The sequence below is a fragment of the Cryptomeria japonica genome, chromosome 10 (genome assembly GCF_030272615.1).
Source record: "Cryptomeria japonica chromosome 10, Sugi_1.0, whole genome shotgun sequence".
NCBI classification, from domain to species: Eukaryota; Viridiplantae; Streptophyta; class Pinopsida; order Cupressales; family Cupressaceae; genus Cryptomeria; species Cryptomeria japonica.
The window spans coordinates 885,829,406-885,852,509 of NC_081414.1; positions in this window are offsets into that span (position 1 = coordinate 885,829,406).

Sequence of the window (23,104 nt, forward strand, 5' to 3'; positions counted from 1 at the left end):
TGAAATGTTGTTCTTTATTGTTGAACATTTATTTTATCCTTCTCTAAATTATAAAATAGTACAAACACATAAATATTAACAAAATATACAATTTAATAATCTCTATATCACAAATCAATACTTAATATCAATAAAATAATTTTAAATAAAAATTACATTTATATTTTTTAATTTTAAAAATCACCAATCAAAATGAAACAATATTTTTTAACTCTTAAATAGATCTCTTTTTACGAATGCACTAAAATGCTTTTATATATATAAAAAAAAAAATACACCAAATACATCTACAATTTTTCAATTTGAAGATTCAATAATCAATTAAAAATAAAACTAAAGTGAAAGCACTTTATTTAGACCTGGCTAACTATCTTTGAATAATGAAGACTACACATATGGAATTGGTATCATCCTCGTAATGTGAATTGAAGCATATTATTTTTAATTTTTCTTTGCAACCTTTTTGACTGGTCATTTAATAGTAATTAACTTTATTCAATGTGAAATGCCAGCAAAAGACAACAATATGCCATAGTAGTCCTATTTTTGCGGCAGGCCATCGTTGATTTCGTCAATTGACTGAGTGTGTCGGTGCGTTCAAATTTGAATAATGTAAAGTTGGCGGTGGTCGTGCCTCGCTTATCTGTACTAGTAAATTAGTAATATTTCCATCTCATGTCGGCGCGCTTTGATCTTTTTCGGGCAATTCTTGACCAGATTTGTCGTGGTACACAAGAAATCGACGCAGATTAAAGCCTGATGACGTATTCAAGCGACTCGGGCGTTTTTCTGGTCTAATTTTCCCGCTATAAATTCGACCAGAAAAACCAGAAAAAAAAGAAAGAAAGAAAATTTACAGGTTTTTTAATTACACTTGCGATTCCGAACGCTTAAAATTATGAATCATAATGGTTTGAAGATATTAAAGATAGTTTCTCTGTATGTTTGGTGTCTTTGAATAATTGTTTGAACTAATTTTTTTAATATTTTTGAAGGAGATTTGAATCTGGATTCATAAGATTCTAATATTTTCATTATTTGAATTAACAAATAAAAGATCTAGTATTTTGGCTGTGATAGTAGTTGTTGATTTAACACTGACACACTTGTTGATTTAATGTTCAATTTATTATTTGACAATAATGCACCAATAGTTATGCCTTTAAAATTGTTATTGCTAATGATGACTACCCGTAGTTGTTAAAAGCAACTAATCATGTGATGCCACATCAGCTGCACAACTATGGGTCTCCCTTTTGCACTACCATTGGTCTCACCTTTTTTGGGACTACAAATATTGGGTTTGAATCCCAAAATGATTCATGTAGATTCCTTTGACCTTTTTTTATCTAATTTCTCTTTGTAATGTCACTTACAAAATAATAAACTAAATACATTGTAGAATGTTTAAAAAACATTCTTGATTGTCTTATTTCATTGGAGGGGGGAGAATTTTCAAAGAGCCATCATATAGTTAATGGAGTTATTCTTTTTGTTTTTAATTACATGACTTGTTCTAAGGAGAAAGTAATGCTTATAAAACTTGATATGGGTAAGGTTTATGGCAGGTTTATTGGTCTTTCTTAAGGAACATTTTTTTTTGGGTAATGTGTTGTGGATAATATTCTTCTTTATCTATTCTATGCAATGGTATTACCTCTTTTCTTTTCTTTTCTTGAATACTCAATAAATACACCAGGGTGATCCCCTTTCCCCTTATCTCTCAATTCTTATGGTTGAAGAATTTAGAATGTTTAAGAGTCATAAGAAATATAAAAGTTTCATTTAGGGATGACATGTGATCAAGGTTTACGACTTTGTCTCTCATCTTTTATTTTTAAATAATACAATGCTAAAATTCAAGAAGTAGTTCATTTGTGAATGAGCCCTTGATATATATTTCACACCTTTGGCTCAGTATATTAATGAGTAAAGTCAAATATCATTTTCATCAATACTCCTTTTGATTTAAAAAAAATCATCTACTATTCTATATTTTAAGATAGGCCATCTTCGTTTTGTGTATCTTGGTATCCCTTTTTTGTTCGATCTCTTAATTGCCTTCATTAGAAGAAGATTCTCAATTGTTTCAAGATGATAATAAATGACTAGACTTTTCATTGGCTCTCTTTTGCTAGTCATATTACTCTCCTAAATCCATTTTGCAGGCCCTCCCTACTTAAAAATTTATGGTTATTTCTACTTCTAAATTTTTTGAAGGATTTTATTTCCCTTCCCCTAAAAAATTTATGGGCTAGAAAATATATTCTCAAAAATAGAAATTGAATATTTGTGATAGAGTTTTTTGACTTAAACAACATTATCATATTGTATTTGACAAGTTGAAGTTAATAGCTAAGCTCTATGTGATGGGTGAACTACATGTCTTCTATTTTCCTTAGTTTTATGTCCATTTTATCTTGTATTTGCCATGTTGTCTTCTAAAGTTGCCATAGTTATTATGAAAGATTTGGATAATTAGCATGAATGGAGGAAATGCAATCTTGCTAACATTTAACCATTATTTGATCACTAACTTGCGTGTTCACATGAAACAGGGTGTTTCATAAGCATGGAGGAGCTAAACCAATTGAACGACCACAAAATTATGCTTTAATTTTAGAGTCAAGCAAGTAGATAAAAACAAACATAAAAGTATCTTCAACTAAAATTGGTGTTATATTTGGTAACATTGTTCATGAGACTACAACTGTGTTGATCACAATTTTGAAGACCTTCTCTCATGCGTGGCTAAAGACTTTTGTATAAGTTTCTTAGTTATCCTTTACTAGCATATCGGTTAAAATAGTGAATGGGATACTTCGGCGTATAGTAAAGTTTGGTTTTGTTTGGTAGTGGTTTATGGCCACCTCTTCATTTTAGTTGTAACTTCAACCCCCTATTTCAAGACTTATGCTTTAAATATTGTTATGAAGTTAGACCAATACATGGTTATAAATATGTAATCTCAGCAAAGACATATCAATAATAATATATATAATATTTCTGAATGTACTCGTTGTGATTGTGCTATTGGTTATTCATGTGTGAAGTTTACACAGTCGACTAATTAGGAGGAGGGCCCCCTCTTTGGTCTCCGATTGTAAGTCCTTTTATTTAGTATGTATGGTTTCTTATGAATGCAGATTGAAATAGCCATTATTTAGTAATGTGTTTATGATTGCCATTTGATCCTTCAAGGAATTCGAAAGCACAATCTCGAATGATATTAAAATTGTCGAAATTGTAGTTCTCTGTCCTGTCGCTAACTGTTCTATAGATCCTATCACTAGGTTATAGTAGCGCTTGTAGCATAACTATAATAGTTGTTGTTGCCAGAAACATAACACCTTAAAGTGATAAAAATTCAGGATATCAGTGTCATGCAATTTATATGATTTATGAGATGTATTTCAATGAGGAATTAGAAGTATGAAACCAGTTTAAGGAATTGCATGATCAATCTTAAAAGTGTGAATTGGTTTAGAGTATAGAGTTTGACTTGTTAAGTTTGAAAGTGTGAACAATATATTTGCATAAGTTAGGATTAGATTTTAAATCTAAAAATAACATTTTGTTAAGTCATTCTAGATTTAAACCTAAGTTTGATATTTATATAATTTTTGATTGCTTTAGGAATTATTTTCTTAGGAATCATAGAAATTATTTATCATTGCATATCATCCCCACTTGATTCATTATCTTCGTCCCTTAGGTAAACAACCACAATATCCTTCACAAGTCTACGATTCTCGGATTGACATAGTTAGGAAGAAACTGAAGGAATCGACATTCAAGAGAAACCCAAGGTAGAATTTTCTCATATTCAGACCCTCAGTTTTACCCAACACTATGTAGAAAAATCTATTAGATATTGTGAACCCAACAAAATCAAACTAATTTTTCTCCAAAAAAATTCACTTACATTACTTTTGTTCATGTTCTTGTGGAAGTTGATCTTTCAAAGGCCTTGCCTAGTGAGATTGTGGTATAGGTTTCTAATAGTTCTTGAACCCAACTTGTTGATTATGAAGGAATTCCTTCTTATTGCAGGAGATGTTTTTCTACTAGGCACTTGGTGTGTTCTTTTTCTTTATCCCTCATTTGAGGTCTTCTCCAACTTCATGGAATAAAGATCTTCCTAAGAATTTTATTGTGTACCTAGATGGTTCTTTGGTTGCATCTAAGGATTATATGTCTTCATCTTTCCCAAGTACTCCCAGACTTGTTCATAATAATGTTTCTTCTAAGGTCTAAAATTATTCCCTACCTTCATCCTTGGTCACTGTTAAGGTTGCTTCATCTCCTCCTCCTTCAAATGGTGAAGTTATTGGTATCATATATTTTGTGGGAGTCTCCTTTTCCCATGGTGTCATGGAATTAGACTCTATTGAGGATTCATCTTGGACAATAGTTTAGAGAAAAAAAGGGATCTCTTATGTTTGTTTCTCCCTCACATGTTAATCCTTTTCATGCAAATTTTTGTAATATAGGTTTCAATTCTGGTTTGAATTGTTGTAGACAATCTTATTTGCAACCCTAAAGTCCTATTCCAGATTTCAATGTTTCTTAATTTGTTCCAACTTTGTCATTTCATAGTTGGTTGACCTATTTTGTAACTGATTTTTTTTTAGGGTAATCCTCTCATTGTTAAGGTTTCAAGTCCTTTCAAAACCTATCTTGTTCATTTTGTAGGCTTTCTCTGCAAGCCTTGTGATGGTTTTTGCCATTTTTTTATGATATTTGGTTTGGATCTATAATGGGTTGGGGTCCTTCCCCACTTAATATAATTAGAAACAAAATTAGAAATGGGATGAAATTCTTAACCATAAATACCTTTATGGGGTTGTTTTTCAAGAGGTTCCTAAGAATTTATTTATTGAGCATAGGCTCCTTAGTTTGGAATAATTTCAAGGGTTCTTTACTTGTCAAAAGATGTCTCTTTTGGATTGTGAAATTTGGTGATAAAGATCTCTTTTAGATTAAAACTTGGTATGCCCACTCCCTGCTTCTTTCCTCTTAGAGAAGAACAAAAAAAAACTAAATTATGATCGTAGAATGGAAAAATTGATTAATTCATATGATATATCTTGATATTCTTACATTGTTTAACATTGGCTTTATAAAGCCATCATATTATTCATAACCACTCTACGGGAAATAACTTCCCATTAACTAACTATGATAAAAAAGAATAACTATTCATTTATTTTAGACTATCTAAACTATCTTAAGAAACTAATGCGATATGCCAACATTCCCCCCCTTATTACATTAATCAAAACAAGAGTGGAATATTGCAAGGGCTTTGAACCCAACCCTTCTAGATACTTTGATGAAACTAACTATTTATTTTTAAACTATCTTTTAAAAAATGCAATATGCCAACATTTCCCCCCTTACTACTAACTATTTATCAAAAAATATCTATTTATTTATTAAGTTATCTAAACTATCTTAAAAAACTAATCTAATATTCCAACATTTCTTCCCTTATTACATTAATATGAACAAGAGTGGAACATTGCAAGGGTTTTGAACCCAACCCTTTTAAAAACTTTGATGAAGCACCTTCAACAATCCTCCTCACTCACCCAAGAAACACTAAACTGATTGCATCAATGAGAATTAGTGGGTTTCCCAACTGTAGAACCTACAACCATCTACACAATGAGACACATTTCCACTAAAATTTCACATTTCCTTCGAGTGTTTCTGTAGACACCCAAAATTGTCTAGTCTAATTAAATAAATATTTTATTTATTTAATTATCTAAGCTTAATTCTTTTATTAATTAAATAAATCTTTATTTATTTAATTAATTCATTTATCCTCTTCTAGCCTTATTTCTCATTTAAATAAATACATTTATTTATTTAAATTATCTTTTTCCTAAATTAAATAAATATCTTATTTATTTAATTATCCCACTTCTTCTATTAATTAAATAAATATTTATTTATTTAATTAATTCATTAACCTTTTCCACCTATGACACATGTCATTCATCTCTTAATTCATACATACCCCTTTCATTATTTTATTATTTCTTTTACCTACCCTCTAATCATAGCCGACCTCTTTTTACACCTCTCAATCTTATCCCTCCATTTCTTAAAGTGTCATATATATAAGAAGATACTTTCTTCATTATCAACCCTAATCAATCATTCTAACTACTTGATCAATTGACTACTTGGCATATGCGATCCTACTTGCAACCACATTTCCATTCTTTGTTGAGCTCTTGTGCACACATAAAATCTGAGAGCAAATATATCAAGCAAGATCAATGGAGATAGGAAGAATGGAGATCCAAACCCTATTGGACATGTGATGGTATAATCTTTGTGATTTTATTTGATTTGCATTGTCTTAGGTAATCTTCATATGTTATGGTGGATCTTTGTTGTTGTTAGGCTAAGGTTTTGTGGTTGAATTCATTTAGCCTTTCAATATTGTTATTATTGTTATCCATTTTCACCATATACATTTTGGCATGCCCCATGGGACATGGAGTTTTGTTAGATCTATGTTTTTTTTGCAGATTTTTCTAACCCTATATTGTTGTTTTGTAAAACAATTTGGAGAATAATCTTGTGCAGCTAGGGTTTTGGACACAAAATCAAGATCTTGGAGAGATTTGATCATATCTCACAAACGGCTTGGAAATTTTACACCAAATTGTTTTTTCAGGTTGAAGAAAGTATCAAGAGATCTCAATACAAAATTCAGAAAATTTGGAGCACATTTTCATTTTCTATGAATTTTTTATGATTTTTCATAAAAAATTAATTTTGAGAGCAAATGAGAGAATTTTTCATATTTTCTTACATTTTTTGAAATCAATCAGAATTATACATAGGATTTGTTCTTTGTGATTTTAATTTTGATGCAAAATATTTCCCTAAAAATTGGATCTTTAAAAATTAGGGTTTTTCTTTATTTTGATCAGATCTCACAAACCGCTTTGAATTTTGGCATCAAATTTTTTGTAAAAGTCAAGAAAATTACCAGAAGGATTCAATAGAAATTTCATATTTTTTGGATTACTTGTTCAATTTATATGAATTTTTTATGATTTTTCATAAAAAATTAATTTTGAGAACAAATTAGGAAAATTTTTGGATTTTCTTACATTTTTGGAAATATCTTAGAATTGTACATAGGATTTGTTCTTTGTGATTTTACATTTGATGCAAAATTATTCCTCAAAAATTAGATCTTTGAAAATTAGGGTTTTGCATTATTTTACCCATATCTCACAAACTGCTTGGATTTGTTATAGAAATTTTTTTATGCGGGTTTGGAAGACCATCAGGACTCCAATAAAAATTTCAGATTTTTTGGATTGATTTTGCATTTTATATGAATTTTTTATGATTTTTCATAAACAATTAATTTTTGGAGCAAATTAGCAATTTTTTTGGATTTTCTTACATTTCTGGAAATCTCTTGAAATTTTACAAGTGGTCTTTTTTTATGATGAATCAAATCTTTGAATTGGTCAACAAAATGCATTGTTGAAGGCCCCTATTTGACAAAGTCTTTTGGATCTAAAATTTACCTAACTTGTGTGCTTGCAGGAAGGGGTGATTATTTCAAACAATCCAAACTACTAATAAATCTTTGTTGCAGGTCCTTGGCAAGGGTTTTTGGATTTTTATTGTGTGCCTTATTTTCATAGACTAGCAAACACTTCAATTGGTGTACTAAAATTGAATCATTGTCTTTTGTGTCTTGAGCAATAGGCTCTTTTTGTTTAATCTTTAGAGGGCTTGTCTTCCCGTGTGGTCATTAGGACTACTAGTGAGAAGAGAACGACCCAAGTGGTAGCGAGGAAAACCCACCTCTTCCGAACCACTATAAACAATTGTATTCATGGTGAAAACTATGGATAACATGTGCTGATTAGTTCATACCGACACTATGTCTCCCCATAAACCCATTTGATCAAATTTATTTGATCAGTTGTAGGGCGTAACCCCTACTAGCTAGGAGCCTTCTGTATTTACAGAGCTGAAAGTGCCGCATGTATGGCCACACGAGCGGATGCCCTTACTAGTACCTTTTAGTTTTAGAAGCCAAAATCCTTCTAGTTGTTGAGGCAGGAGGTCAGACCTCTGGTAGCGGCCCACACACATATGGTTCTTAGTAGAGATACAAAGTTTGCCACGGGGAGTTTTCATGGGGACTAATGCTTGGTTGACCTGAGAAGTGAGTGCTGAGGGTGGAGCCAGTGAGGTCATGCATCTAAGTATCCGCTCTGAATAGCGTAGCCTCAGGGGTAAAACCTCATGTGGGATCAACAACTATTGTCTTGGCTAGCCATAAGAATTGTGCTTGATTTATTTTAAACATTCAAAACATTCAAGACCAAACAGCAAAACATTGTGTCTTTTGTGTCTTCAAGTGTATGCAAAACATTTTTACATCAAACAACACACTTTTCTTGAGTCATTTTGAGTCTAAACACTTGCAAACATTGAGTCCTCATCAACATTGTGTCCTCTTGTCACGAAAAACAGTCAAACATTCAGATTTGGTCACAACCAACAACTTCACAAATTGGAAAAATTTTACAGTCCAGCAAACAAGAGCAATCAGTTTCGGAATTCTTGAGCTTCCTAGGTTGTTTCTCCAGGTTTTCATCTAGCATTCAACTTGTCTTTGGGTCTCACAAAGTCCACCATTGCTTTACATCTTGCATTAAATTTACATTTGTCTAAACTTGAGTCAAAAGGTCACTTGCTTGTCCTCATCATACTTTGTCAACACACTACATACAACAACATTTTGCTAAGTGGTCTCTCATCCAAGTCTCATTTGGTCTTACTTAGAGTCAAGGTCAACTTACCTCATCAAGAGAAACTATCCTCTCTTTGGAAGTCACACCTACTCTACTACATACATACTTGGTCTTACACTTTGGACAATGCCAGTACACTTCAAATTCATTTACATTCCATCCAACCCTTGGTCTTCCATACTTTTTCCATTTTCATCTAGTCTCACACATCTCGATCAATACCTAGTTCATGGTTGAAACCCGTTCCCAAAAATCTATGGGAGAAACTAAAGAGGCTCAAGAGTCCACAAACATGAGTTCTTATGAGTATGACAATGATATCTTTTTCAATTCTGATCATACTACATTACCTGACATGGATGCCTATAGAAACATTCCAAATGTTGAGAACATGGACACTACAAACAATAATGATACACACAATGATGATATGGACAATTTTTCAGTACATTCAGCAGATGTGGAAGAATCCATTATGGATCCCCATTTCAATCGATTGGTTGAGGAAATAATGAGGGATAGACAATACTTCTTACAAATGATGGCACAAAGTGGAGCCAAGATACCTCATGATTTTGACATGTCTCAAATAATGGAAAATCGACCTTTGCAACAAACTCAGTCCAACATGGATCAAAGAAGTCCTAATAGTGGAGGAAATAGAGGACCACATATGGTACCTGAATCACCATCATCTTTGTTTCAAAACCAGAGGTCCCATACACACATGGTCAAGCATATGATACTCACCTTCGCAGACCATTATGGAAGTCTTATGCAGAGAAATATGCTCAATCACATATCAATGCTAAGGATCAACCACCAAAGCAATTGGATATTCAAAGGCATGCTCAAAATTTGGACACAAGGAAACCCCGTGTCAAATTTGGGGGCAACACATTAGAACATGACATGCGTGTAGAGTATGGTATACATGGACAAAATAGATATTGTGTTCCTCAACATGAATCTATACCAAGTGGTCCATATATGCAGCATCACTATAGACCTCCTCCATATGAACTTGTGTATGATCAATATCATCCATATATGCAACATGCTCCTCCTCCAATTGGTGCCTCAATCATAGGGTATGGTCCAAGAAGTCGATCTCCACCTAAGAGCAATTTGGAGCAACAAATCAGTGACTTACAAAAGAAAATGGAGGACATAAATACACCGAAGCTAACATACACAATGAGAGACATATGTCCTTATCCATTTGACAAGAGCATTCCAATGCCTCCTTTTCCTACACACTTTGTGACACCTAAATTTGATAAGTATAGAGGAAAAGGGGATCCTAAGGCACACATAAGACAGTTTTTCACAGCTTGCATTGAGGTAGCAGTAGAAGAGACATATTTGATGAGATTATTCCCACAAAGCCTAGGTGATCAAGCTATGGAATGGTTCTCCCAACTCCCACTTGGTATTAAGTCATGGGGTGATCTAGCAGAGGCATTTATTCAACATTTCTCCTACAACATAGAGACAGACATATCAGTCACTACTTTGTGCAACACCAAGCAAAAAGAGGGAGAGTCTTTTGCATCATTTTTACAAAGATGGAGGAATCTAGCCAACAGATGCTCTTGTGAAATTCCACAAAAACAAATGGTAGAGATGTTCACCGAGAATGTTAACAAAGACATTGGTTATGATTTAAGAAAAGCTTGTTTGTCCACCTTTAAGGACGTCGTTGAAAAAGGCTTAGCGATAGAAAAGGTCCTAATTGAACAAGGATTCATTAAGATATTCAAGGAAAACAAAGATGACTTTAAAGGAAAAGACAAGCCAAGATTTTGGAATAAAAACAAGAACACAATCATTGATGGTGTTGTTGATGCCAATACATTGCGACCCAAATTCATTTTTTCCAGATCAAATCAAGTGAATACTCAAACAACTTCTAAATCATGAAGGAAGTACACTCCATTGGGAGAACCACTTGAGTCAATTTTCAAAAAGCTAGTGGAAAACAAGGTAATCACTATTCCAGATTTTCCTCCATATGAACCAAAGGTTAAACCAAATTGGTGGAATGATGATGAATATTGTGAATTTCATAAGAGCAAGGGTCATAAGACAAAAAATTGTCATCAACTGAAGAACATCATACAAGATCTCATTGATAGAGGTGACATTGAGATTGAGGGACACTCATCCAATCAAGAACATGAAATGTTTAAGGAACCATTCCCAAAGCATGACAAGGGAAAAGCTAAAGCCATAGATGACTAAACCAACTATACCAGAGCAACCTATAACTATGATTCAACTGTCAATCACATTTCGATGGACAATTACATCTCTACCATTATCATCAAGGACAAAAACCCTGAGAATTCTACCCAGAGACCCAAGATTGTCCTAAAAGGTGTTGGATCTTCTTCCAAACCTACCTCTGAATGTCATGTCACAACTCATCGAGATAAAATCACTTTGCAAGGTGCTCCAACTAAAAACACCACTTCTTCATCAACCAAACCTGAGTATGTCCTTGCAGAATAGTTAGGGAAGATAGCCGCACTCATCTCCATTCTTGAGCTCCTACGCATATCCCCTGCACATAAAGCTATTCTTGACAAAATCTTGAGAGACACTGCCATTCCTACTGATCTAAATGTGGACCAGTTTCAAACCATGGTGGGATACCTTTCCGTTCCACACTCGCTTACATTCACAGAAGCCGGCGATACCTCCGTAAGCCAACCACATAATGCACCACTACACATTGAAGCCTTCATACACAAACATAGAATCAAACGAGTCTTGATAGATGGAGGAGCAGGTTTGAACATTTGTACATTGAACGCTATTAAACAATTGGGATATTCAAATAAAGCTGTGAATTCTACAAACAAAATTACCATCAAGGCTTATGATGATGAAGAGCATTCATCCAAAGGCACAGTCACTTTGCCTCTCAGAGTAGGACCAGTTACAAAGGATGTGGTTTGTCAAGTCCTTGATATAGAGCTCACATACAACATATTGCTAGGACATCCATGGATTCATGAGATGAGCGCAGTCCCATCTACATATCATCGATGTATCAAGTTTCCGCACAATGGAGTTGAAGTGACTGTCAAAGATGACCCAAATCCATTCATATATTGCAACAATCTATGACCTAGATCAGAAATAACAATCCTAGTCAATTGAGAAGCTATTCCTTCATCAACATATGTGGATCCAGAATCCTTGAAACCTTCTACATCAAAGCAAACAGAGCTCAAAGAAAAATTCAAGGTTAAAGACCTAGGATGTGGTGAGTATATCTTTCATGTTGAGAAGCTCCCACTATCTCCTAAGGTATTCAGTCAACAAGAACAACCTACAAACAACTTCCAATAACAAGGAATTAGGTGTGAACCACCTAGTGTTGTGGTTACTAAGTCTAAATGCAAATCTCCTCTAGTGGTGCAAGCATCTCTTGATATCAATAGTCCTAAGAGTGGTTCCAGAGAAGAATCTATTGACCGTATTGCTAGCCCTCTTGAAAACTCCAATAGCTTTACTATATCATCCACTCATTCCATTTCCACTCCACTTCCAGACTTGGATCAACAAGAATCACAAAAGCCCTTAGTCATTGGGGATCAAAAATCAAGCTTTGAAAAGAAAAATCTAAAAGTAAAAAATAAAGAGAAGTCCTTTAGTCCAAATCAAAATCAAAAGCTATTGGACTTTGTAAAAATCAATGTCAAGGATAAAAATCCTATGAAAGAAAAGGAACAAGAGTTGATCTCCCCTAATATCAAAATAACTGGGGGCAAAAGTTCTAAAATTTTAATTCAAAAAGCACACTTGTTGATCCTAAGTCTCCATCATGCTATCCTACTTTCACTTCTTTTCACAATCATAAGCCTTCATCACTCATCCACTTGTTCCGTACATCTATTCCCTTTTGGCGATACATCATGGACCTTTAATGGAGCTTCCTTGAAGGACTTTGTTATCAAGGATGCCCAAACTTCTTCAGGTGATAGTCCACACATTAGTAATTCAATCTTAGTTCCCTTATCAAGGAAGACAGTCACTCGAGTTACATATCATTCAGTCAAGGAATGTCACAGTTACAATCACAAGGTAAAGCCTCATACATTTGAGGTAGGTGATTTAGTTCTCAGAGAAAATCTCAAAAATCAGCAAGATAGAGAGAAGAAGGGCAAGTTCAAAACAAATTGGCTTGGTCCTTACATCATTACAGCAGCATATGGATTTGGGGCATATTAGCTCTCAACTACAGAAGGTGAACCTTTGGAGGATCCTATCAACAACATGCACCTTTGCAGGTTTTACACATAGCTCTTCAAAGTATCCTAATTCAAAAATACAAAAAAAAATTATAAAACAAAAAAAAAATCATTACTTGGTAAAAACTTGGCAAACAAGCGCCTTGTGGCACAAAAAAATTGAAAAATCAAAAAAAGTAAAGAAAAATATTTCGTCCAACGGTGAAAACCACTTCGATGGTGCCCTGGGCAAGTACCATGGTGAAAACTGGGTCACCAGTGCCATGCGTAGAGACATTGCTCCTCCCTCCTTTAGGATTCACTTTCATCCTTTCACTTTGCACACACTCACAACCTATTCGTTCATAATAAACTTACCCATTCCCATCATTGCTTGTTATTGATCTACCCAAGATTGGTTAGCCATTCATAATAAACCTCCTTTTTCATCTCCCTTTCCATCCATAATAAATTAGATCCTATCTGTGGCTAAGGCAAATCCTACGTCTAGTGATGGGTGTGGAACTGAGAACATCACATGTTTCGAGGAGTACAGTTTCTTCTAGCTTCCTTCAGTCTATCCACGCACAATCTGCAATAAAGCAACATTTGTATCATAGATCCGCAATAAAGTTTCATCTTCTCTGCAATAAAGTATTAGTTTCATGGATTCAGTCGGTTTCAAATGAGACACAACAACAACAATGGGCTTCAACAAATCAAATCTTTCAACAGACTCAGACAACATATGGTTTAGTGCTATCTATCGTTTCTGTGAAAGTAAGCATTGTGACCACAATCAAATAAGACCTATACAAGTGACAAGAGACACTAAATTTGAGGACTACAGTGGATGTTGGTGTCGAGTCTTGGTTTTCTTTTGATTTTATCTTTAGGTGACATGTCTTTTAGCTTTTTTGGGATGTCTTTGACTAGAAAGGTGAGGATGGGGTATCATCACCTATTTGTATTTGTTGTTTGTAGATTGTCTCTTAGTAATGCTATGACTTGTCCAAGGATATGAGGACACTGTGAGTCTAGTATGAACTGGCGCATTCCTTGTTTGTGACTGTCTTACCTCCATGCAAACAAGTACAATGACTTTTTGGGTCGAACATATGCCTCGATTGTCATAACCTACTTGCCATAATAAAGCTCAATGATGATAATGAACAAGAAGCTCTTTCACTTTCATATCTTCTGTCTTTCATCCCCCTTTCTTGATTGACTTCCATCATCCTTCTCGAGTCCACATAGCTTGCTATCACATGACTGAGTATAATGACACACCAAAAACATTTGCATTTCATGTAGTTGCACCTGCATTATCACATGTTAGCATTCCATACATACATATAGATAATACAATTGCATCACATCCTGCACACAACACATGTTAGAACATTTTATATTCTCATCATGTAAATAGTTATTTGCATTGTCATATCCATCCGCATTACATACATTCACATTTGCATCATGCATACACATATAAAACATAAAAGAAAAAATATTGTATTTCATCATATACATATTTGCATCCATATCATAAGCATCACATAAGAACATCTCATCACATAGGTACACATGCATTTAGCTGCCACAAAGATGAATCATCTCATATATATATATATATAAAGTGTCATGATACAATGATGTCAAAATCATATGGCTACAATCACCCGCAGGTGTCTACATCATCATACAAAAATGGTACAATACTGATACATAGGGAGCCCTCTACGGCTATGATGAACTCCCTCCCTTAGAGCCGGCTGGCCTCGACGGAGTCTGAGCCCTAGAAGGACCCACCCCAAGATCATCTCTCCTGGCCCCTATGTCCTTTGCAGCCACCCCTTGTGTCTCCCTATCCGGACAGAGGAACCCACTGATAACTCCTACCAACACTGTTGGTAGTGCTAATCCTGTCCATGTCATGGTATCCCATGCCACATGTCCCACCCTCATCTCTAGTCCCGGATCCTAGAACACTCATCTCAGTGCATCCTTGTCTCCATCTCAATCATACAGAATCAGCTCCCCATCGATCAGTATCTGCAGAATCCTGTATACATCCTCCAGGGTGACTGTCATCTCCCCCATCGACAAATGAAAAGTGCAAGTCACAGAGTGCCACCTCTCCACTAGTGCAGTCAGCAATCCCATGTTCACCCGAAACTCAAGCACATACAAAATATGTCTCAATCCCATAGCCTCAATCGCAACTCGATCCTCGGCTGTCAACTCAGGTCGCAACCTCTGAGTCGATGGGAATCTCTCCCATGACTCCAGCATAGGCAAATACTTCTACAATCACACAAATCAATCATCTTAGTCCTAGTGACACTCACTATTCATCACAAAGTGTTGCTTCTATCCTAGTGGTACTCCCTGTTCATCACAAAGTACTACGTGTTTGGCACTCCTTGTTCATCACAAAGTGCTGCTCACATTTGCACTCACTGTTCATCACAAAGTGCTGCTCATATTTTAGTACTCCCTATTCATCACAAAGTACTATATCTTGGTACTCACTGTTCATCACAAAGTGCCTTGATCTATCTTATCCTAGGGCCTATGCTTGAGTGAATCCTCTTGAGTAGTTTCCTAATTGGCAATGTATGTTCTATCATAGAATTGTCAATCCTATCCCTATTTGTTATCCTAGTCTTCCCTAGAGGACCTACTTGAGTGTATCCTCTCAGTAGCTTATCCAATCGATAGCGTATGTTCATCACAGAACTGTCGATTTGACCTAGAAGACACAAATTCACATTTTTGGACACAAACGTGCTTTCATGACATAAACACTCTTTTAGATTGCATAAACGCGCTTGGCACCAATGTAGACGCGCCTACATGTTTTTGACATTTTTTTTGGACCCTATTCTAAGCGCATTTATTGTGCTACCTAAGATGCATTAATGACAACATTTATTACAACAAAGTACAAGGAGGTTTTGTGGTACTTACCGGCTCTCCTGCATCTGTAAGCCTCTGAAATCGACGAACGTGATCGAATCTATGCACCAATGCCATTGCTGTTGACTATTGCTGCTCTATTTTCTGTCTACACTTTGATCTCTTGGATGTGTGGATGACATTGAGGATGTATTCCCTTCATGGTCTATCTTATAGACTGCCCTAGCCCTAGCCCTAGCCCTAGCCCTCGTCTCCCGAGTCAGTCTTCTTTATCCCGTGACTTTGTCACTTTATCCGGTCAGTCCTTTCTAGCCTTTCTTTCTTATCGAGAGATTGTCTATGATCTTTCTAGATATTTTCATCCAATCTCTCGAGGGGGCATATCATTCCCATCTTGGGGCAACTTTGTATCATTTATTTAATTATCTAAGCTTAATTATTTTATTAATTAAATAAATCTTTGTTTATTTAATTAATTCATTTATCCTCTTCTAGCCTTATTTCTCATTTAAATAAATACATTTATTTATTTAAATTATCCTTTTCCTAAATTAAATAAATATCTTATTTATTTAATTATCCCACTTCTTCTATTAATTAAATAAATCTTTATTTAGTTAATTAATTCATTAACATTTTCCACCTATGACACATGTCATTCATCTCTTAATTCATACACTACCTACCCCTTTCATTATTTTATTATTTCTTTTACCTACCCTCTAATCATAGCCGACCTCTTTTTACACCTCTCAATCTTATCCCTCCATTTCTTAAAGTGTCATCTATATAAGAAGATGCTTCCTTCATTATCAACCCTAATCAATCATTCTAACTACTTGATCAATTGACTACTTGGCATATGCGATCCTACTTGCAACCACATTTCCATTCTTTGTTGAGCTCTTGTGCACACATAAAATCTGAGAGCAAATATATCAAGCAAGATCAATGGATATAGGAAGAATGGAGATCCAAACCCTATTGGACATGTGATGGTATAATCTTTGTGATTTTATTTGATTTGCATTGTCTTAGGTAATCTTCATATGTTATGGTGGATCTTTGTTGTTGTTAGGCTAGGGTTTTGTGGTTGAATTCATTTAGCCTTTCAATATCATTATTATTGTTATCCATTTTCACCATATACAATTTCTAATGCCTCCTCTAGTGTTATGCAAGAGATGCCTTTCCTTGAAAGTCCATATCTCCTCTGAGTGTGTCTAGCACCTCCTTAAGTGCTTGAGAAATAATCCCTCCTTCACTTCATAAGGCACCAACCAAATGTTTGCATGAGACACCTTTCCTCCAAAAGTCCACATCTCCTCCAAGTGTGTTAAATGTCTCCTCAGGTGCTTGACAAATTATGAACAAAATGTGAGTACACTAAGTTCACCCTCAATAAATCTTGCCCACCCCTTGCTCCTTGAAGAAACACATGTTGTTAAGCCCCCTCTTTTCTTTAGGGACACAAATATGGTGCTTCTCACATAATGAATCATCCCTAAGAGAGAAGATAGCTTCATATAATAGAAATGTTGGGATCTAAGAACACTGAGAGGGGGGGTGAATCTGTGTTATGCCAGAATGATGAATTTTAACCTTATTAACACAACAACTCAACAACAAGTAAACATAAAAGCATATAACAATAAGTGACAATGCAACCACAAAGACAAACACCATAACACCACAGATTTATATGTGGAAAAACTCAATGAGGAAAAACCGCAGTGGGATTGGAGACCCACAATATATATCCACTGATCAGATGAATAAATATTACAATAAGGGGCTTGCACATGCAGGAAGGCCAACAACCTAGAGCACATTTCTCATCACAAAAGGAGTCTCACCGACTACAAAAACATCGGACTACAATCTGGAATTAAGGTTGAACTGCAAGAATAGCATCTCCTATGCCTGAGTACAGTTTTGGTTGAGCTCAATACCAGAGGTCTTAAACCTCTTACACAAACCCAATTTGATCACCTATGATCAACCAAAACCTCTACATATGATTACAACTTTATTTGCACACAAATAATCTCACAACCCACATACCATGATCTACAAAGAGATCTTACATCATATTTATACCAACCCAAGACCTAAACAATTAGGTCAGCCACCTAAAAGATAACACAATAAATCCGTTACATAACCCGCAAACCAATGATAAACCAAGTCGGCCTAAGACCGAAACAACATAAACCAATCAATAAATCCAACCGGTAATGCATCAGGAGCATCAACCAACACATTACATAAACCAGTCCATAACCTAACAGAGTAAGACCAGACCTAAAATAGGTCACCATAAGATAAATAAAACACTACCAATCAAATGGAACATGAACATGATAACCAACATCATCTTGATAACCTTCTAGAAGCTGCACCAACACTACTTATCGGATTCACCAAAAGATCTTTAACAAAGCTCTACCAGTAAAACCCTTACTAGTAACCAAAAAGCTTACTAGAATACGCATAACACTAGAGGAGGCATTAGAAACACTCAAATCCCAAACCAACTGAATGTGATACGCATCAAGATCACATGAATAACCAATCCAAACCAATTCCACAAGTTGGAACATACTGGCGAAGATATCCATATCAACATCATAATCCAACCACTCTACTGGAACCCTATAGACAACAAAATAGCTAGTGTTGACATCAATGACAAACATCAATGCAGCACATAATCAATTCCTCCAAATTTCCAACTATCTCCCCCTTTGGTATTGATGGCAACACTAGATGTTAAAAGCATCCAAGTGCCAAGAAATGTCAAACAAGTCTCCCCCAATGGAAGACACCCAACAATCTCCCCAAGATGATATGACAATGAAGTTTTGAACCAACAAACCAAACTCCCCCTTTGAATGATATCCCTGTTAATCTTTGTTCTTATCCCCCAATGGAAGACATCCAAGAATCTCCCCAAGATGATATGACAATGAAGTTCTGAACCAACAAACCAAACTCCCCCTTTGAATAATATCCTTGTTAAGCTCTTTTTTTTTTCTTCTATTTTTGCATATAAATCTCTCCCCCTTTGACATCAATGCCATAAATCTAAGATAAACATCAAATAAAAATCATAAATCCTCTAAACAACACAGCTGACTACTCCCCTTGAGTAGTAGCACCAACACATCAATCCAGAATGAATAATAGTTCTGATAATGCATGGTGGATTGATGCCAACCCACATCACTCAAGTCTCTACTGGAGGGGCAGAAACCCCAATCTATCTCTAAAGTACTCAAATGATTCCTTAGGAAAAGGTTTAGTGAAGATATCTACAATCTTCTCTTTAGTGTTCACATAAACTAGTCTGAATTCATTTGCTTCCACCTTCTCCTTTAGAAAATTATACTTGATAGAAATATGCTTTGTCTTAGAATGAAATACCAGATTCTTTGATATGTCAATAGCAACAAAGTTATAAAAGTGAATAACTACAGGTTCATTGCAATCCATCCTTATGTCCTTCAACATTTGCTTCATCCACAAAACTTGTGTACATTAGTAGCAGTAACAACATACTCAGCTTGAACAGTAGATAAAGAAGTACATGATTGTTTCTTATTGATCCATGAAACAAGTTTCTTTCCAAGAAAGAAAACTTCATTGGATGAGCCTATTCGGTTACCTATATCTCCAGCCAAATCAACATCTAAATATGCTCATACTGTAAAGTCATCATAAACCAAAAACCATACCTGAAAATCCTTGAAATTATCTGAAAATCCTAGCTACCAGAGCAAGGATTCAACATAATCAATTCCTTCCTTTTGAGAATATCCTTTGTAAACCAATCAAACCTAGTTCCAATAACATCCAAGTCCATGTGTTGTCCTTTTCTAACTGATCCAAATCCTCTTCCGTAGGTTACATCCAACATTCATCCTTACATGCTTCAATAACTGATGCTGGTTCAATTTAAGCATACCTCATTAGCTGCCAACCTTCTTCTTGTCCAATTATCTAATCTTCTGAATGATTCAACTTTACATACCTAGAAGTCTTCTGACTTTCTATTCCTCTGCTCTAATCTTCAGTTACTATTTAATTTTCTGATACTGCTAGAGTAACTAGTTCAAAATTCTATTCCGGTACAGGTGCTACCGGTTCAGTTATAACTATTTCCACTCCCATTTCTCTCTCTTAAGTTTTGATTTGATCTCTGTACTTCTCATCCACCTTGATATTAACATTCTCCACAATTTTTTGAAATATCTTGTTATAACATCTATAAGCTTTATTTTCATTTGAATAACCAAGAAATATTCCTTCACCCCATCTAGGATCAGACTTCCAATTCACTACCAAAGATTTTGAAGTACTTAATTATAGATGTATGACCAAACCATAACTCATAAAGTGACTTATTGGTAAACAAAACCAAATCCAGGATCCAAGATCCAATAATTCTTCATCGGTTAACCTTGAAATTGACTTCTCCAAAGTCTAAAACAAGCTTTCAGACCACTACCAGGGGCAATGAAAGATCTCTCATCAATTTGTCTCCCCCTATGGCAAATCCCTTAGTTACCAGATGAGTTTCTTGTCGGTGCAGGAACATTTTTCTTTGTCAGTTAAGTAACTGGGGTAAATGCTTCAGTTGAATGAAAATTTGGGGCATTTGATTCTACCAGTTGATCCTTAGACTTCATAACCCACTTCTCCTCATGATCCTTCCAAATATCATCAACCTTTTTTCTTTCCCTTCTCATTAGATTTATCACTTCTTACTGGTAGGTTCTTGCTTCCACAAAATTTAGCAATATGTCCTAATTTGTTGCATGCCTAACAAGTAACATTATTCTTCTTAATTGCCTTGTTGTATCCTTGATCATTCCTTGACCTATATTGATTAGCCATATGTCCAAACTTTCCACATGCATGACATATCACATTAATTCTACAATCATCTTTCCTATGACTATACTTTTTACAATTTGAACACTGACAGGAACTGAACTATTATTCTAATTTTCTCTATTCTTGCATTGAATTTCTCTATGACCAAACTTATTGCAAACAAAGAATCTACTTGTAAAGTGGAAAATCGCAATCGAACCCTAGTTGCTCTCCCCTCTTCCAAATCCAAGGAGAGAGAAGGGACGTTACTAGGGTTGATGGTTTTCACTTAGGGGAGAGACTTTACATTCAAAAGAGGGGTTGAAACCCACAAGATCCAATCCCACACAATGCAAGATTGGATGCTAAATGTGTTTCAAGGGTTAAGAAAGCAAGGCTACCCTCTTTTGTAAAGAATGTTGATAGAAGAATTAAGCTAGGAATGCATAGAAAGTGACAAAGATTTGCTTATAAACTGAGATAGGGATATAGGATGAAGCTGCGGACCTGGAATTAGCTGTAAAATGTTGATACGGCGCTGTCCTACAAATTTGAGCAAAAGTTGTCGGGACGATGGCGCCCGGCGCCACGGTCCTCCGAAAAATCCACGAAATGAAGGGGGATCTATTCGTCTCTGCACAAGGATTCCAGATCTTCAATTTCAGCCGCGTACCTGCAACCTACACACAGAAAAGCGAAGACGATTGGGGGGTTAGGGATTAGGGGTTTGCCTTTAGGTCAAACCCCGGTTTTGGAATTAACCAAGAAATGAGAAATGCTGTAAATGTAAATGTCTGTAATGTAAAACAAGTACTAATACCTTGTTGTAAGGATGTTTGTATCCTTGTATGCGAAGGTATTGATGTTGTTGTTTGTTGTATGTTGTAGCATGTAGTAAGTGATCTCCTCTTCAATGGTTGAATCCTTGTCTTGAATGCAACACTTAGCCTTGAATGGAGACTTGAAATGATCAATTACTTGAAGGAATGCTTGAATGCTTGAATGCTTGAATGTTTGAATATCGCTTTCGCCTTTTTTCCATCCATCTAAATGAGAGAGGAAAATGTCATTTATATACTTGCCAATTAGGGTTAATAGACTGATTTTCCCGACCTTAGGCCGACCAGAAAAGGTTATTTTCCAAATTGCAAACATAAAGACCCGAGGTCCCAAAAGAGACCAGGCCCAAAATAGGGCCAGGGACCAGGGCGCTGGGCGCCATGGTCCTGGGGGACCAGGGCGTTGGGCGCCCTGGTCCTGAAGGACCAAGGCATTGGGCGCTCTGGTCCCACCTCCCGGGACAACAGGGTGCAAAGGAGGTTTAAGCCAGGGTGCTAGAAAATGCAGTTTTTGGTGTCGTAGACAAGTTTCAGGGTCTCCATTCAGGTTGCGTGTTGCGTCACCATCGTGAAGACCGAAATGCAGTCGAAATTGCAAGTGTCACAATTTTAGGACGCTACATTTAGCCCCCACTTTAGCGGGAGTATGTATGCTCATACTTCCGGTAAAGTACAAGGAAACAACATTGAAAGACTTTCACCACGTCAAGGAGGCAAGATACACCAAGCCCCCAATGGACTAAGGATCTTACGACTTCGATTGACAAAGTAAAAGGGAATATCATGAGGGAGAACCATGACTGTCAGTAGTAAGGTTCCCTCACTATGAGTCATGCAAAAGAAATACCAAAAATTTTCAAGGCAAAGCTAAGTTCACCAAGAAATTTTCAAGTATCTTGAAAGGATAGACAGGGTGTATGCCCCCCTACGTTAAAGCGATCGTACATGCCTCAACAGGGGTGATTGTTTTAACGTAGTGATAAACATAAGAAATGAGAAAGGAAAGGAGCACGTTATCACAAAGATTTAGCCCCCAAGTGTGAGATAAACCCAAGGATAATAGACACAAACACAAAGCACAAGGTGACTTCGCTTTCCTCGGGGTCAGTATGCTGTATGATAATTCATGTATATATATCATATGTATGTATGCATAATTGATCTTCATTCCCCAATCAAGGAAGGTCACCCAGAAGAAGGGAACACATGTGTCTTTTGAGTCAACATGAGAGAGACCAAAAGAGATCTCAATGCTTTGCATCGTCCTCAAGTAGACAACACTAAGGACAACAAATAGAAGAATGAGAATAACATATAGAAGAAGTAACAAAAGAGAGGAGGAGAGAATCTGCTATGCTAATGTAACTAGTCTAGCACGTCATCTACCCCCCGATCTTGCTGATCAATGTTTCGG